At 48.6% G+C, this 7,255-nt stretch overlaps 1 protein-coding gene across 1 annotated transcript in view; it reads left to right on the top strand.

Annotated features, from left to right (window-relative positions):
• Nucleotides 1-731: 731 nt before the first annotated feature.
• The window catches only part of LZTS1 (leucine zipper tumor suppressor 1), a 69,478-nt gene continuing 62,954 nt past the window's right edge, over nt 732-7,255 (top strand). Inside the window, exon 1 of the mRNA XM_084803890.1 lies at nt 732-858. The gene's annotated coding sequence lies outside the window, so the exon portion shown is untranslated. The remainder of the gene's footprint in view (nt 859-7,255) is intronic.

The following is a 7,255-nucleotide window of genomic DNA, read 5'->3' as shown; positions in this document are numbered from 1 at the left end:
CCTCCTATTTCCCACGGTAGCCGCCAAGCAGGTCACGGAAACCGCAAAGAAGGGCACGAGGCGACAGCCCTCTCACTCTCACCGCTCAACGGAGGTAGCCTGTTTCTGAACACGGAGGTTCAATTTCGCTCTCCGGACTCGCCTAACCCTCGCCGATCTCTCCTGCTGCGCGCATTTGCCGCAGAAGCTCTGCTGGTGCGTCTTGCCAAAATAAGGTAGGAATTATTATTTGGGGGGGGGGGTTAAACAAGCCTGCTCTGAAGCTTCCTCGTTGGCTATTACGTTGAATGAAAAGCAGCCACAAACGCCTAACGATCAGCCCGCAAAGGTGGGAGATGCGAAGCGAGCTCAGCCTTTCTTGCCCATCCGTAGCCCCTTCCCCCCGCCCCGCACCCCCCGCAGACCTCTCTCCCGCCGGGGGGGGGGCGGAGGGGGAGTGCAATCGGCACGTGCCGGGCCTTGGGGACGCATATTACATCCATCGCGCACCCCCCACCCTTTTCTTCCTTCTCTCCATCGCGCACGGCAGCTGCACAAAGCGGCGCCCCCGCGCCCCCGCCTTTCCCCGCGTGCCCAAACTCTGTTAAGCGACCAATTAGCGCCTCGCATGCAAAGCAGCGGCCCGCCCTCCCCCCTCTCTTTCTCTCGGCTCCACCGCCCCCCCCCCCCGCGCGCCGCCCACCCCGTCCGCGTTCTCCAGCCGCTCCAATTCTCCTGCAACTCCCGCCGCTACACTAAAAAGCAGCGCCAGCCCGGCCCGCAGCGAAGAGGCGGCGCTGGCGCGGCGATCGCCTGGATTTGCGAGGCGGCAGGAGATCCCCGTCTGGCTGGGCGCGGAGAGCGAGAAGGCAGCGCCAGGTAAGGGCGGCGCAAGGAGAAGGAGAGGATCGCGGCACCGGGGTGGGGGGGAGGCTAGGGGGAGAGAGAATGAGAAGGCTGGGACGGGGGGGGGGGGGGCAATTAGCCCGGGCTGCTGCTGGCAGAGCGTCTGGGCCACAAGCGCATTCAGTGCTCTCTCTTCACCGCTCCCCCCCCCCGCCCGTGCAAAAGTAGCGCGCGTCGTGTAAACAGAGATCCAGCCAGACAAAAACAGCCCACCTGGCGCGCAGCCTCCTAATGCGCCCCGTGAGCGCAAGCCGCACGCACCGCAGCGAATGGGTAGCTCAATATGCCCACGGTGGGGATAACGGAGTGACTTTGTGCATTGGCAGCACTTGCGGGAATGTGTGCGTGCACACACACGCACCAGTAACGGGCTGCAGTGGCAGATGTGGCGCACATCCGTGTGTATAAAACAAACGCTTGCACGGCACGTTGTTCCCCTGGCTGGGAGAGTGTCTGGGTTTCATGTGCCAGGAATGCAAACATGACGCAGATTGCATAGGGCACATGGAACACATGCCTTTGAACATCGTGCACAGCACACGAGCTATGCCCAGCATACCGTAATGAAACTCATGGCCATTGTAACGTATAGGTGCCATGCCTACACGGCGGTCATTGAACGCACTTGCACGCATCGCTTCCTGTGCCATGCAGGGACCATGCCTGAGTGGTTTGTGGCAGGGTCTGTAGGTCGGTGACAGAGCATCTGCTTTGCATGCAGAAGGTCCCAGATTTGATGCCTAGTATCTCCAGTTAGAGGATCAGGTAGCAGGTGACATGAAAGCCCTCCGGCTAAGAGCTCCTGTCAAAGGAGACAATACTGGACAGGAAAATGGACAAATGGTTGACCTGGTATAAGGTAACTTTCTATATTCTTTGCACCAGTGTTGCAACAAGTTGACTTGTGGCATCTTAAAGGTTAACCATTTTATTGAAGGTTTCACATGCCCACTTCATCAGGTGCAGGAAAAGCTTATGCCACAATAAATGCCTTAGTTTTTTAAGGTTCTGCAAGGCTCTGTTTTTGCTGCTGCAGGTTGGAATAATTGGTCATCCATTCTAAAATCATTGGCATGGAAATAAGAGTGGATTTGCACATAGTGGGAGCACAATAACGACTGTGGGTTTTGCTATCTCCCACCCACCCAACACAGTGTGTCTATCCTCCACCATGATGCACACAGGTGTGCATGAAAGTTATTTCTGGTGATGGGCATAGAGATATAGGACTGGGCTGGTTGGTTGGTTTTGTGACTGCATACATCAGTGGAAATCAAACCCTTGCACATAAATGTGGTGAGGAATAACTAGAATGTGGTCCTTTTGATGTGGTTAGTGAACTTTTGAATCTACTTAAAGGCACACTGATTTTTCAAGGGGCTTACTTGCAATAAAGGCTGCAATTCTATACACATTTATCTGGGAGCGAGTCCCACTGAACTCAGTGAGACTTACTTCTAAGTAGAGATTTTTTGGATTGTGCTGTACGTATGCTTAGGGCTGCAGTAGGAGCAATTGGTGCCTTTGCAGAAAATAAGTTGACCAGTATAACACACTGGCCTTAAGAGACGACCTCCTGAGTCTCATATATGATACATCTGTGGTGTCCAAAATGCTGCAACGTGCATTGCACATCAAATGTTATAGTAGACTTACTGTGACATTTGGAGTGAACAGAGATGGACCATTTTAATGTTCCATTTTATAGGAACAACCATCTCCCTGCATTTATGCTCAGGTAGCTGCTGTACCTCATTACCATTAGTACCATTGTTATTCTACAAGGAATCAGCCTTTATTGGCAATTACCACTTTGAGCATCAGGGACTAGGACTTCAATCCTATACCCTTCTACCCATGAATAAGCCCCACTGAACTCAATGGGATTTACATCTGAGTAGACATGTGTAGGATTGCACGATGGCAATTGTGTGTGTAGAAAACTGCTGAAACCCATGTAAACTCTTTAAATAAAACACTAATCTCTAAAAAGTTTCCCCTGGAACCAGTCCAAATGGCCAGCCTTGGAATAATGAGGTCTTGAGAGCCATGCAGGGGAGTTACGGTGCTTCCCAGAGCACCCTCAGTTAGCTGTCAAGGAAGATAAAGAGATGGGAACGCAGGACCATGTAACATCTGATTTCTGCCTCTGCGGTGTAAATAGGTACCATCCGGTGTGCCTGCTGTAAGACTGCCACAGGGTTTGTGTAGGCGAATGCCTCTGTAAATATGCATTTATGCAGGGTTGTATATTGTTGTTGTTGTTCAGTCATTCAGTCCGACTCTTCGTGACCCCGTGGACCATAGCACGCCAGGCCTTCCTGTCCTGCGCTCTCTCCCGGAGCGTGCTCAAGTTCATATTCATTGCATCGGTGATGCTATCTATACTCGCTCAAAGACACAGGCAGGGCCAGCCATGTTTTTAATGTCCTAGCCCTGGGGAACATCTTAGAATAATGTGTGCAGGAAGGGGGATACTTGTGCCATGGTTTTTTGTAAGAACGTAAAAAGAGCCCCTGCTGGATCCAACCTAATGTCCATCAAATCCAGTATCTGTTTTACCACAATGCCTCCAAGAAGGCGATAAGCAGGACATGTGAGGCAGTAGGGCTCTCCTGCTGTTGCTTCCCAATGACCGCCTCTGAACTGAACACAGAGGCTCTTTTGCCTCCAGCACCTATAATTGTAACGAGTGGGGTCATATCTGCCTTTTGGATTTCTCTTTCTCTCTGTTTGAGCATTGGCAATTTGGGATGTTGCAAGCCCAGTCAATAAGAGGGTGTAAGTAATGTTGATTACTAACCAGCTTCTGTTCTCCAGTTTGTCAGCTCTTATGTCTGGATTGCGGCATCTTGTGCATGCCAAGGAAGAGTTGCTGTTGGACGTTTTAGCTTTGGGGCTGTAAATTCATTAGGGCATCATCTGACAGGATGTTCTCCTTTGCAAGTTCTAGAGAAATAAATGGGAGTCGCATAGCAGCACTTCCTTGGCTTTCTGAAGGCATTGCCAGCTGTATCTTTCTGCACCATGGTTGTGATTTCTGTAACATTCCTAAGAAGTCTTCTTTTCACTGTCCTCAGAAACTTCTGTCCTTGTTGCTAGAGATTTGGAATTATGAGATCCTGAAAGCACCACTCTCTCTATTTTTATTTTAATTAAAAGCAGACCTGGTTGACATTACAGGTGTAATTGCATTAGAAAGAATTATTGAACTGTCGACAACGTCTATGCAAACTACCTGTTTAAAGTGTCTATGTGTAGCAGCTGCCGGAATTTTTAATTCGCTTTATGCATTTGTGTTTTGCATAATGCTGTTTTTAACCGGTAGTGGCCAAAATGATGACTATGAGAAAGTTTCTAGACTTCAGGCTCTTATACTTGTAACAGCCCAGCAAGCAAATAAACACTCTTGTGACAGGTTAAATTTTGTCAGCCTTTCATTGTGGGTCGGAACCAAAACAAAAATAAAGATTTGAGGCATATTCTTAGCATCTCTCTGGCTTTGTTTTGTTGTTGTTTTAAGCAATCTTCATCCAGCTTCATAGTTCCATAAGTACATTCCTGCCCCTCCCCACCCCTGCTGATTTTGATCTTCCACCTTTCTGCACTGCATCCAGGGCCACTGTAGTCTAAGCCATGTTCATGGTGCCCATATACCATCTCAATGTGCAATCCCCCCCCACTCCACATTAAACCATGTTTGAAAAGGAATATTTCCTGTTGTTGTTGTTGGGCATGATCAGTGCGCCTGCTGCTTTTTAGAGGAACAGTGATAAGACAGGCCCTTTCCCCAAAGTGCTTACAATTGAATGAAGGGCTACAGCACCATACTGAAGAGTGAGATGTGGGGGTGGGAGCATTACTTTGATGTCCTTGGTTCTATATTTGTAGCAGACCCACTGCTTCCCTCTGCTATTCCAGTCCTTGTCATGAAGCCCTGATGAGCTAGCACATCATTTCCTCCACCTGGTTGCCAGACTATAGCAGAATTGGTGCCTCTCTCATGTGATACCAGGTTTTCCATCCAGCCCCAAGTCCATATCCAGGATGTTGTGCAGAGGTCTTTCCCATCACCTGTCCCTATTTAACTGGAGGTGCCAGGAGCTGAACCTGGGTCCTGCATGAAAAGCATGTTCTCCACCACTGAGCCCTGGTGCCAACCCCTGTTTTGTCTCAGTCACAGGTGTACTCTTAGTTTTTTCCCCATATTGGAAAACTGCCAGTCTAAACAGCCCACAAGCTTTGTGAATTAAAGTCCCTCTGGAGGCAGAGACTGGTGAGATTGGAGCCCAGGTGAGGATAAGATTATCCCCGTTGATCATCTGCATTGTTCAAATGCAGGAAGAATGCCTGCAATCTGATAGGTAGGAGTAAGAGCAGATGTGGTCTCCATGGAGTGGGCCACCTTGAACAAAAGTCCTAATGAAGCTGAGCTTTCTAGAATTCTTGAGAGAGCCGTGCCAGAATGCTGGCTGAATCTCACTTCAACATAATTGCTGGAATATATTTTGCCAAGTGAGGCATTGCTCGCATGCAGTTTTTATGCATTGGTTTGCAGTCCATGTGATGGCCCCATGATCGTGACCTCCACTGTCAGCACTGAAATGTCTGTGGACCATGCTGGAAATGGCATTATTTTCCCCTTTGCAGCATCCCAGCACAGCAAAAACCATTAGGGATAGCAAGGTGTGTTTGTTTATTTATCTCTTACATTCATATCCCACCTTTTCCTCCAAGGAGCCCAAGGTGGGGTACATGTTCCTCCTCCTCTCCAATTTATTCTCACAACAACCCTGTGAGGGAGGTTAGGCTGAGAGTCAGTGACTGGCCAAAAGTCACCCAGAGAGCTTCATGGCCAAGTGGGGACTTGAACCCAGGTCTCTCCAGTCCGATATTCTAACTGCCGCACCACATCGGCTTTCACAAATAGGGAATTGCATTACTGCTGTTCTCATAGGAAGATGCCTTGCACACTTAGTCAGATTGGTCCATCTTGCCCAGTACTCAAGTTTAGAAATCCTCACTATGTGGTGGCCCTTTTAACTGGAGGTCCTGAGTCTTCTGCAGGCAAGATGGAATCTGGGACCTTCCTCATGTACAGAGTGTGCTCTACTGCCAGTGAGCTGTGGTTCTTCCTCTAAAGCACGGGTGTTGAACCTCAGACCTGTGAGCCAAATCCAGCCTGCCCGGGCTCCCAATCCAGCCCTCTGGAATGGGCCAGATGATTATGCTCCCTTCCCCTAGACCCACCCATTTCCCCACAGCTGCAGACCATTTGGTAGTTTCTCAGCTTTTGCCTGCTTTTTTCTCCATTCTAAAAGGTTGAAATGCTTTGCCCAAGGTTTAGTTATTGGCAGTAAGTGCATCAAGCTAAAATATGCTGGTGTGTGTGTGTGTGTGTGTGGGGGGGTGTATTTTGGCCCTGCCCCCTTTTACCATTGGTCTGCCTCCTATTTTCCTTTGGCCCTACCCACCATTGGAATGCAACCCCTGGGAGCTTCTCTGAAATTGAATTCAGCCTTGGCCCTGAGAGAGGCTTCACCCCTGCTCTAAAGGTTGGTGCCTATGGGGCAAGACAGTTCTGGCTGTGCTTCATGGAGCTACGTTGGCAGCTTTCAAATATCAAGAAGGATCTCAGAAAACAGAAGAAAAGTAACTTTCTTTATTGATCCTGGTTTGTCTTATGGTTATGGTTGTTTGCTTGCACTTACTTGTTTGAAGTTGCTTTAGATACATGTTCTCTTGTGTATATTGTCTGTTCTGGTGCTTTTTATTTAAATGGCCTTTAATCTCTGTATACTGTATGTTTAATGTTTTTAATTTTTGTAAACCTCCGAGATAGCTTTGGCTATTGGGTGGTACAGAAATGTAATAAATAATAGTAGTAGTGGTAGTAATAATATTTGTCATTAATAATAACAACAACAACAACAGCTGCTCATTCCCCTCTCCACCAAAGTTTGCGGGGTGGGAGGGACACCCTACTTTGAGGAAAGAACCACAGCTCAGTGGTAGAGCATCTGCTCAGCATGAAGAAGATCTCAGGTTCAGTGATTGATTTCTCCAGTTAAAAGGCTCAAGTACCAAGTGATAGTAAGGACAGATCCTGGAGAACCCAGTGCCAGAAGATCTCAGGTTCAGTCAGTGACTTGAAGATCTCAGGCTGACTTGAAGAGCTCAAGCTGACTTGAAGAGTTCAGGTTGAGTTGTCGACTCCGGAGAACCCAGTGCCAGAAGATCTCAGGTTCAGTCGCTGACTTCTCCAGTTAAAAGGATCAAATAGCAAGTGATGGTAAGGACAGACCAGTCAGCCTACCCCATTTCTCCAAGCTGGTAGACTCCAGATGGTTTGGACTACGTCTCCCATCAG

Source organism: Heloderma suspectum, chromosome 6 (assembly GCF_057233095.1).
Source record: "Heloderma suspectum isolate Gila_16-S chromosome 6, 16-S_ref, whole genome shotgun sequence".
NCBI classification, from domain to species: Eukaryota; Metazoa; Chordata; class Lepidosauria; order Squamata; family Helodermatidae; genus Heloderma; species Heloderma suspectum.
Note: the sequence above shows the minus strand (reverse complement) of the source record. Positions and strands in the feature narration are given on the sequence as shown.